The following is an 11545-nucleotide window of genomic DNA, read 5'->3' on the forward strand; positions in this document are numbered from 1 at the left end:
CCACATTCAAGAAGTTTATTAACCCTTCAGGTGCTTCACAGCAGCAGAAGCAACATGGAAGGAAAAAATGAACATTTAACTTTTTAGTCACAAAAATTATCTTTTAGCAACAATTTTTTTTATTTTCCCAATGGTAAAAGGAGAAACTGAACCACGATAGTTGTTGTCCAATTTGTCCTGAGTACGCTGATACCTCATATGTGGGGGTAAACCACTGTTTGGGCGCACGGCAGGGCTTGGAAGGGAAGGAGCGCCATTTGACTTTTTGAATAAAAAATTGGCTCCACTCTTTAGCGGACACCATGTCACGTTTGGAGAGCCCCCGTGTGCCTAAAAATTGGAGCTCCCCCACAAGTGACCCCATTTTGGAAACAAGACGCCCCAAGGAACTTATCTAGATGCATAGTGAGCACTTTGAACCCCCAGGTGCTTCACAAATTGATCCGTAAAAATGAAAAAGTACTTTTTTTTTCACAAAAAAATTCTTTTAGCCTCAATTTGTTCATTTTCACATGGGCAACAGGATAAAATGGATCCTAAAATGTGTTGGGCAATTTCTCCTGAGTACACCAATACCTCACATGTGGGGGTAAACCACTGTTTGGGCACATGGTAAGGCTCGGAAGGGAAGGAGCGCCATTTGACTTTTTGAATGAAAAATTATTTCCATCGTTAGCGGACACCATGTCGCGTTTGGATAGCTCCTGTGTGCCTAAACATTGGCGCTCCCCCACAAGTGACCCCATTTTGGAAACTAGACCCCCCAAGGAACTTATTTAGATGCCTAGTGAGCACTTTAAACCCTCAGGTGCTTCACAAATTGATCTGTAAAAATGAAAAAGTACTTTTTTTTCACAAAAAAATTCTTTTCGCCTCAATTTTTTCATTTTCACATGGGCAGTAGGATAAAATGGATCATAAAATTTGTTGGGCAATTTCTCCCGAGTACGCCGATACCTCATATGTGGGGGTAAACCACTGTTTGGGCACTCGGCAGGGCTCGGAAGGGAAGGCGCGCCATTTGACTTTTTGAATGGAAAATTAGCTCCAATTGTTAGCGGACACCATGTCGCGTTTGGAGAGCCCCCTGTGTGCCTAAACATTGGAGCTCCCCCACAAGTGACCCCATTTTGGAAACTAGACCCCCCAAGGAACTTATCTAGATGCATAATGAGCACTTTAAACCCCCAGGTGCTTCACAGAAGTTTATAACGCAGAGCCATGAAAATAAAAAATAATTTTTCTTTCCTCAAAAATGATTTTTTAGCCTGGAATTTCCTATTTTGCCAAGGATAATAGGAGAAATTGGACCCCAAATATTGTTGTCCAGTTTGTCCTGAGTACGCTGATACCCCATATGTGGGGGTAAACCACTGTTTGGGCGCACGGCAGGGCTCGGAAGGGATGGCACGCCATTTGGCTTTTTAAATGGAAAATTAGCTCCAATCATTAGCGGACACCATGTCACGTTTGGAGAGCCCCTGTGTGCCTAAACATTGGAGATCCCCCAGAAATGACCCCATTTTGGAAACTAGACCCCCAAAGGAACTAATCTAGATGTGTGGTGAGGACTTTGAACCCCCAAGTGCTTCACAGAAGTTTATAACGCAGAGCCGTGAAAATAATAAATACGTTTTCTTTCCTCAAAAATAATTTAGCCCAGAATTTTTTAATTTTCCCAAGGGTAACAGGAGAAATTTGACCCCAATATTTGTTGTCCAGTTTCTCCTGAGTACGGTGATACCCCATATGTGGGGGTAAACTACTGTTTGGGCACATGCCGGGGCTCGGAATTGAAGTAGTGACGTTTTGAAATGCAGACTTTGATGGAATGCTCTGCGGGCGTCACGTTGCGTTTGCAGAGCCCCTGATGTGCCTAAACAGTAGAAACCCCCCACAAGTAACACCATTTTGGAAACTAGACCCCGAAAGGAACTTATCTAGATGAGTGGTGAGCACTTTGAACCCCCAAGTGCTTCACATAAGTTTATAACGCAGAGCCGTGAAAATAATAAATACGTTTTCTTTCCTCAAAAATAATTATTTAGCCCAGAATTTTTTATTTTCCCAAGGGTTACAGGAGAAATTGGACCCCAAAAGTTGTTGTCCAGTTTCTCCTGAGTACGCTGATACCCCATGTGTGGGGGTAAACCACTGTTTGGGCACACGTCGGGGCTCAGAAGGGAAGTAGTGACTTTTGAAATGCAGACTTTGATGGAATGGTCTGCGGGCGTCACATTGCGTGTGCAGAGCCCCTGGTGTGCCTAAACAGTAGAAACCCCCCACAAGTAACCCCATTTTAGAAACTAGACCCCCCAAGGAACTTATTTAGATATGTGGTGAGCACTTTGAACCCCCAAGTGCTTCACAGACGTTTACAACGCAGAGCCGTGAAAATAAAAAATCATTTTTCTATCCTCAAAAATGATGTTTTAGCAAGCATTTTTTTAGATTCACAAGGATAACAGGAGAAATTGGACCCCAGTAATTGTTGCGCAGTTTGTCCTGAGTATGCTGGTACCCCATATGTGGGGGTAAACCACTGTTTGGGCACACGTCGGGGCTCGGAAGTGAGGGAGCACCATTTGACTTTTTGAATACGAGATTGGCTGGAATCAATGGTGGTGCCATGTTGCATTTGGAGACCCCTGATGTGCCTAAACAGTGGTAACCCCTCAATTCTACCTCCAACACTAACCCCCCCACACCCCTAACCCTAATCCCAACTGTAGCCATAACCCTAATCACAACACACCCCTAACCCTAATCACAACCCTAACCACAACCCTAATTCCAACCCTAGCCCTAAGGCTATGTGCCCACGTTGCGGATTCGTGTGACATATTTCCGCACCATTTTTGAAAAATCCGCGAGTAAAAGGCACTGTGTTTTACCTGCGGATTTTCCGCGGATTTCCAGTGTTTTTTGTGCGGATTTCACCTGCGGATTCCTATTGAGGAACAGGTGTAAAACGCTGCGGAATCCGCACAAAGAATTGACATGCTGCGGAAAATACAACGCAGCGTTTCCGCGCGGTATTTTCCGCACCATGGGCACAGCGGATTTGGTTTTTCATATGTTTACATGGTACTGTAAACCTGATGGAACACTGCTGCGAATCCGCAGCGGCCAATCCGCAGCCAAATCCGCACCGTGTGCACATAGCCTAATTCTAAAGGTATGTGCACACGCTGCGGATCCGCAGCAGTTTCCCATGAGTTTACAGTTCAATGTAAACCTACGGGAAACAAAAATTGCTGTACACATGCTGCGGAAAAACTGCACGGAAACGCAGCGGTTTACATTCCGCAGCATGTCACTTCTTTGTGCGGATTCCGCAGCAGTTTTACAACTGCTCCAATAGAAAATCGCAATTGTAAAACCGCAGTGAAATGCGCAGAAAAAAACGCGGTAAATCCGCCATAAATCCGCAGCGGTTTAGCACTGCGGATTTATCAAATCCGCAGCGGAAAAATCCGCAGAGGATCAGCATACGTGTACACATACCGAAACCCTAACCCTAACCCTACCCCTAACCCTAACCCTATTCTAACATTAGTGGAAAAAAAAAATTTCTTTATTTTTTTATTGTCCCTACCTATGGGGGTGACAAAGGGGGGGGGGGGGGGGGTCATTTATTATTTTTTTTATTTTGATCACTGAGATATAATCTATCTCAGTGATCAAAATGCACTTTGGAACGAATCTGCCGGCCGGCAGATTCGGCGGGCGCACTGCGCATGCGCCCGCCATTTTGGAAGATGGCGGCGCCCAGGGAGAAGACGGACGGGACCCCGGCAGGATCGGTAAGTATGATAGGGTGGGGGACCACGGGTTAGATCGGAGCACGGGGGGGGAATCGGAGTGCGGCAGGCGTGTAACGGAGCACGGGGGGCGTGTAACGGAGCACAGGGGGGTGGATCGGAGTGCAGGGGGGGTGATTGAAGCACGGGGGGGGTGATTGGAGCACGGGGGGAGCGGACAAGAGCACGGGGGGGAGCGGAGCACTGGACGGAGGGGAGCCGGAGCAGTGTACCGGCCAGATCGGGGGGCTGGGGGGGGGCGATCGGTGGGGTGGGGGCACATTAGTATTTCCAGCCATGGCCGATGATATTGCAGCATCGGCCATGGCTGGATTGTAATATTTCACCCGTTATAATAGGTGAAATATTACAAATCGCTCTGATTGGCAGTTTCACTTTCAACAGCCAATCAGAGCGATCGTAGCCACGAGGGGGTGAAGCCACCCCCCCCCCCCCCCCTGGGCTAAACTACCACTCCCCCTGTCCCTGCAGATCGGGTGAAATGGGAGTTAACCCTTTCACCCGATCTGCAGGGACGCGATCTTTCCATGACGCCACATAGGCGTCATGGGTCGGATTGGCACCGACTTTCATGACGCCTACGTGGCGTCATGGGTCGGGAAGGGGTTAATCAGGACAGGAACATACAGGGAGGAGGATGGATCAGTTGTTGCTGTTGAGGGTAGGGTAGGTAATATAAAGTGATTTTAGGCAAAACCTGTGGCGAGATCTAGCACAGCTCCAATCATATAGAATTCAGTGGTTTCACACTTGCATATTTCGCAATCTGTGTGACGATGGCTGCACACGGATCCGTTTTTGTCTCCATTGACTTTCAGTGGTGACGGATGGGACTTGCGTGTGCATCCAGTTTTAACCGTTTTCCCACGGATCCGTGTGTCTGCATATTTTACCAGACGCACAAAAACGCAACGTTTTGTGTCATCTGAAAAACACGCAGGCTCAGGGACACACACGGACCCGTGGCTACACGTCTGGAATTAACATGGAGCACGGATCCGTATCATTCCGTGTGCAGGGATCTGTTATGCGGGACTGAACATGCTCGGAAGCAAGGGAAGTGCTGTATGGGAAAGTGATGAAACTGTATGGGTCTAGTATGCAGATGTAATTTTCCACAGCAGAAAAAAAAAAAAAAGGCAGCAACACTTACCTGCCCAGATCTTGGAACAAATGCACTACAGGGTGCAGCCAGCCCATAAAGCTAGATGTTAGCAACACAGGTGCAAAATACCAGATCAACAGCCACTCTCCACATAACAACTCCTGGAGGGGGTGACTGCCCAGTATGCAATTGCACAATAAAGGCACACATAGGGCGTTGTTCACACAATGGTACTGCATAGTGTCTGGTTCACAGCCTATTAGTCACGCCCCTACTTTTCGATTAGGCGGGCTGGCCAGTACACTCTCAATGCCTCCCAGTGCGAACACCCCTCATGCGAGACCAAACGTGTTTGGGCTTGGCTGCACCCCGAAAAATAGTGCAAAAATATATATAGTGGTTATAAATGGTATAGTCTCTAACTGGGTCGCTGTGACCAGTGGGGTACCGCAGGGGTCAGTATTGGGACCTGTTCTCTTCAACATATTCATTAATGATCTGGTAGAAGGTTTACACAGTAAAATATCGATATTTGCAGATGATACAAAACTATGTAAAGCAGTTAATACAAGAGAAGATAGTATTCTGCTACAGATGGATCTGGATAAGTTGGAAACTTGGGCTGAAAGGTGGCAGATGAGGTTTAACAATGATAAATGTAAGGTTATACACATGGGAAGAGGGAATCAATATCACCATTACACACTGAACGGGAAACCACTGGGTAAATCTGACAGGGAGAAGGACTTGGGGATCCTAGTTAATGATAAACTTACCTGGAGCAGCCAGTGCCAGGCAGCAGCTGCCAAGGCAAACAGGATCATGGGGTGCATTAAAAGAGGTCTGGATACACATGATGAGAGCATTATACTGCCTCTGTACAAATCCCTAGTTAGACCGCACATGGAGTACTGTGTCCAGTTTTGGGCACCGGTGCTCAGGAAGGATATAATGGAACTAGAGAGAGTACAAAGGAGGGCAACAAAATTAATAAAGGGGATGGGAGAACTACAATACCCAGATAGATTAGCGAAATTAGGATTATTTAGTCTAGAAAAAAGACGACTGAGGGGCGATCTAATAACCATGTATAAGTATATAAGGGGACAATACAAATATCTCGCTGAGGATCTGTTTATACCAAGGAAGGTGACGGGCACAAGGGGGCATTCTTTGCGTCTGGAGGAGAGAAGGTTTTTCCACCAACATAGAAGAGGATTCTTTACTGTTAGGGCAGTGAGAATCTGGAATTGCTTGCCTGAGGAGGTGGTGATGGCGAACTCAGTAGAGGGGTTCAAGAGAGGCCTGGATGTCTTCCTGGAGCAGAACAATATTGTATCATACAATTATTAGGTTCTGTAGAAGGACGTAGATCTGGGTATTTATTATGATGGAATATAGGCTGAACTGGATGGACAAATGTCTTTTTTCGGCCTTACTAACTATGTTACTATGTTACTATGTAATATACAAAAATAGTGAGGTATTGGTTGATATTTTGGCCAAAATACGCAAGAGGGGTGTTCGCACTGGGAGGCATTGAGAGTGTACTGGCCAGCCCGCCTAATCGAAAAGTAGGGGCGTGACTAATAGGCTGTGAACCAGACACTATGCAGTACCATTGTGTGAACAACGCCCTATGTGGGCCTTTATTGTGCAATTGCATACTGAGCAGTCACCCCCTCCAGGAGTGGGTATGTGGAGAGTGGCTGTTGATCTGGTATTTTGCACCTGTGTTGCTAACATCTAGCTTTATGGGCTGGCTGCACCCTGTAGTGCATTTGTTCCAAGATCTGGGCAGGTAAGTGTTGCTGCCTTTTTTTTCTGCTGTGGAAAATTGAATTTTTGTAGACCTTGAGTCTCTCTAGTGGCTTTGCTATTTAGTTTATGCAGATGTAATGTAGACTCTGCATGCTGTGCCCTATGTTATAGCGTGCTAATGTTAAAGGGAACCCATCACCCCCAAAATGGAAGTTGAGCTAAGCCCACCGGCATCAGGGGCTTATCTACAGCATTCTGTAATGCTGTAGATAAGCCCCCGATGTATCCTGAAAGATGAGAAAAAGGTTAGATTATACTCACCTGGGCGTCGTGGTCCCGTCCGGGGCCTCCTATCTTCATAGGATGATGTCCTCTTCTTGTCTTCATGCTGCGGCTCCGATGCAGGTGTACTTTGCCCTGTTGAGGGCAGAGGAAAGAACTGCAGTGCGCAGGTGCTGGGCCTCTCTGACCTTTGCCTGCGCACTGCAGTACTTTGCTCTGTCCTCAACAGGGCAAAGTATGCCGGAGCCGCAGCGTGAAGACAAGAAGAGGACGTGATCGTAAGAAGATGGGAGGCCCCGGACCGCGACGCCCATCGGACCGCCCGCCCAGGTGAGTGTAATCTAATCTCTTTTTCTCATCTTTCAGGTTACATTGGGGGCTTATCTACAGTATTACAGAATGCTGGTGAGCTTAGCTCAATTTCCATTTTGGGGGTGACAGGTTCCCTTTAATAAAATGTATTGGGAGCATGTATTTAACATGGGGGCTCCTAGTTAGGGGCTGCACGGGTAGGGCTGCTTTCACACTAGCGCTTTGGTACAGTAAGATGTGCAGCAATCCTGATGCATCCCGATCCAGATTGCATCCCTATACTTAACATAGGGACGCGCGTCCCTATACTTAACATAGGGACGCATGGACCTGCGTTTGCATCAGGATCAGTTTGCATTAGGATTTTTCATGTGCTCTTAAAATACAGCTTGTTGCGAATTTTGGGTGTTAAAAAAATCTGCAGACATCCTGGTACGTGGCAGCGCATCCAAAAGACTTATGATTGTCAATGTAGACGCCCCCGAATCAGGATGCCTGTGTCCAATCTGCATGTGGATGCTATACAGCGCAGGCTCAGAGCCCCATTTTTTTCCTTTCACTTTCACCAGTCTCTCCTCTCTGCCCTCTGCCCCAGAAGTCAGAATTTCACATTTCCAACCAAATTCTGATCAGGATGCAGTTCCGTGTGTTTGCATCCGTTTGCAGAAAAAATACGGATGCAGATAAATTGTCTGAGAGAATGACATCAGCAATGTACAAAAAACGCCACATACTAGAAAGTAACATGTTAAGACTACAACCGAGTAGCAAGGGCCCTATTCACAAGAGCTAACAATCTGAGGAAACAGCAATGCTAAAAAAAAGTCTTTACTGCTTCACTAGATACTTATACAGGTGTATAATGAGGCTCTCACTGTACAGGCAGCGACCTGGAACGATGACAGTGTAAACCGTATTTCTATTTAAAAAAAAGAGCCGGTTCGTGAGCAGAAAGAGCCGACTCTTTATGGTGAGCGGAGCTGAATGAACTGGATCACCGAAAAGAGCCGGACTGCCCATCAGCAAGGAGTCGGCTCTCTATCGGATCGTTCACGAACGACACATCACTAGCTGGGATGGAGCTGAGGTGCGCATGCGTACGGGCATCTCTGAACACAAGTTATCACCTATATATAATTGCTGCACCACGCTCATACTGGACCGCACTCATGGGTCAGCAGCGCAGTCAGCGTCTGGCATCGCCGTAGGGAAGGAGTGGCGCAGTGCCTGAGCATTTCCACTGCCGCTCCATTGTTGGTGGTTAACAATTTCACATTTTGCCAACTGGTCCAGACTCCCTCAATCAGCAAGGTATTGCCACCCAGCCACTGATGGGTGATAAGCACCATTCCGTGTCTATGGGCATGCAGGAGCTCCATTTTTGGGAGCTGATTGTGTTTTCCTGTATTTTCAAGTTTGTCCTTTAGGAAAATTCCTTCAAAAACCAGACACCCAAATGGATATTCATCACAATGTATTGCTATTTGGCCCATGGCTCATTGCTTTGCACCTCTCTCTATCTGCCTAGTTTTGTGTTTTGCCCTTTTTTGTTTGCACCATATTCATTATTCTATTTTTTTTTTTTAGTTTATTGTATATGTGCTTGTTTGTTTGTCTTGGTTTTTTTTTTCAGCTTGGGTGGAGGCCAGCAGTTCCAGATGTTTTTGCCTGATCCATCGATTTTGACATTTTTAAAATGTAGCAAAATTTAATCTTCACTCCAGTTCCTCTTTTCGTGGTGTTTTCCGCGTGGAAATGGGCCAAAATCGCTACGGAATCCATATGTAAGCTAACTCAATGACAATCCTGAAGTTCTGTGCACATGATCAGTAAATTCCCTTAAGTATTTGCAGTGTGTTTTTTTTTCTGCAGCATGTCAATTTTGTGCGTTTCTGCAGCGTTTTTCACCCATTGACTTCAGTTGAGTCAGTCAAATCTGCAGCAAAACGCAGATATAAAAATGTTTGCAGATTTGCTGTATTTTTGTTTGCCTTTTACCAGCTTCCCATGCTGTCATGTGTGAAACACCGTTGTGATAGTTCTTATCGGCGGTATTGCTGCGAGATCACACTGTCAGCATGAGCCCGTAGCTGTGACCCACGGTAACGCTGCCGCCGGTACTGCTGGTCAGAGTGCTGCAGGGTCATGCTGTCAGATGTCAGCGTGATCCCCGCAGCAATGACTGTGACCTGCAGTAAAAAAATTACCCCAGGTCAGCAGGCGTGGGCTGATGAGACTACTGCTCCCATCGGGTTACGTCTGCTGTCACTGAGAACAGTGCCAGAAGGTGCCGCTGATGGGAGATGTAGTCTCATCAACCGGTGCCTGTGCTCACAGTTAACCCCTTTCTGGCATTGGACATACTATTCCGTCCATGTGACCTGGGACTTAATGCCCATGGATGGAATAGTATGTCCAATGCGATCAATGTCACAGCTGACACCCGGCCCTAAGTGCCAGGAGCGGTCACGGACCACTCCCGGCACTTCAACCTCCGGAATGCTGTGATCAAACATGATCGCAGCGTTCCTGAGCCGGTAGAGGGGCTGACAGCCATGTCATGACAAAGACAAAACACACGGCACTCAAGGATCCTGTGTGGTGCCCAAGTCAGGTTTCCAGCCCATCAATCCAATAGTAATAAATCACTTGGCACTCAAATGGTTTCTTTCAGATGAAAAAGTGAACATCCCATTTATTTGTGCATCCAGTTCAAAGATTATTTAAACGTTTTCGGTCGAATCACAAGACCTTCATCAGAAATATCTTTAACAAAACTGGAAGCATAGGACAATGGGGTATATGAGCCTAGGCAACCCGGGATGGAAAGCGCACCTGGAACGTCTCACGGATCCTGAAGGGAGAAGGAGGGCGTGTATCCGCCGCTGCATATGGCGCTCATAGACGTCCGGTCCGTCGCGCTGTGTTGAGTAGTCCAGGGGTGGAAAAATTAAAACGTTATAGCTCTCGGAATAAAGCGATGCAAAAATAATTTTTTATATAAAATAGTTTTTATTGAATAAAAGCGCCAAAACATAAAAAAAAAAGATATCAATGAGGTATCGCTGTAATCGTACTGACCCGAAGAATAAAACTAATTTATCGATTTTACCACACGCCCCTTCTCCCCAAAATAAATTCATGAATTGCTGGTTTTTGTTCATTCTACTTTACAAAAATCGGAATAAAAAGCGATCAGAAAAATGTCATTTGCCCAAAAATGGTACCAATACAAATGTCAACTCGTCCAGGAAAAAAACAAGCCCTCACATGACTCTGTGGACCAAAATATGGAAAAATCATAGCTCTCAAAATGTGATGCAAAACTATTTTTTGCAATAAAAAGCGTCTTTTAGTGTGTGACAGCTGCCAAACATAAAAATCTGATATAAAAACCCACTATAAATAGTAAATCAAACCCCCCTTTATCACCTCCTTAGTTAGGGAAAAATAAAAAAATGCTTTCCCATTTTCCTATTAGGGTTAGGTTTGGGGCTAGGGTTTGGATTACGTTTACAGTTGGGATTAGGGTTAGGGGTGTGGTTAAGGTTATGGTTGGGATTAGGGGGTGTGTTGGGGTTAGGGTTGGAGATAGAATTGGGGGGTTTCCACTGTTTAGGCACATCAGGGGCTCTCCAAACGAGAGATGACATCCGATCTCAATTTCAGCAAATTCTGCGTTGAAAAAGTAAAATGGTGCTCCTTCCCTTCCGAGCTCTCCCTTGCACCCAAACGTATCCCAGCGTACTCAGGATAAATTGGACAACAACTTTTTAGGTCAAATTTGAGGTCCTGTTATCCTTGTGAAAATAATAATTTGGGTGCAAAAAAAAATCATTTTTGTCGGAAAAAAATGATTTTTGTTTTCACGGCTCTGCCTTATAAACTTTATTGAAATAGTTGTGGGTTCAAACATCTCACAACACATCTAGATAAGTTCCTTGGGGGGTCTAGTTTCCAAAATGGGGGTCCCTTGTGAGGGGTTTCTACTGTTTAGGCACATCAGGGGCTCTGCAAACACAACATGATGCCCACAGACCATTCCATCAAAGTCTGCATTCCAAAACGCCACTACTTCCCTTCAGATCCCCGACGTGTGCCCAAACAGTAGTTTCCTCCCACATTTGGGGTATCGGCGTACTCAGGACAAATTGGACAATACATTTTCGGGTCCAATTTCTCTTGTTACCCTTGGGAAAATACAAAACTGAGGGCTAAAAAAAAATCATTTTTGTGGAAAAAAAATGATTTATTTTCTCAG

Source organism: Ranitomeya imitator, chromosome 4 (assembly GCF_032444005.1).
Source record: "Ranitomeya imitator isolate aRanImi1 chromosome 4, aRanImi1.pri, whole genome shotgun sequence".
NCBI classification, from domain to species: Eukaryota; Metazoa; Chordata; class Amphibia; order Anura; family Dendrobatidae; genus Ranitomeya; species Ranitomeya imitator.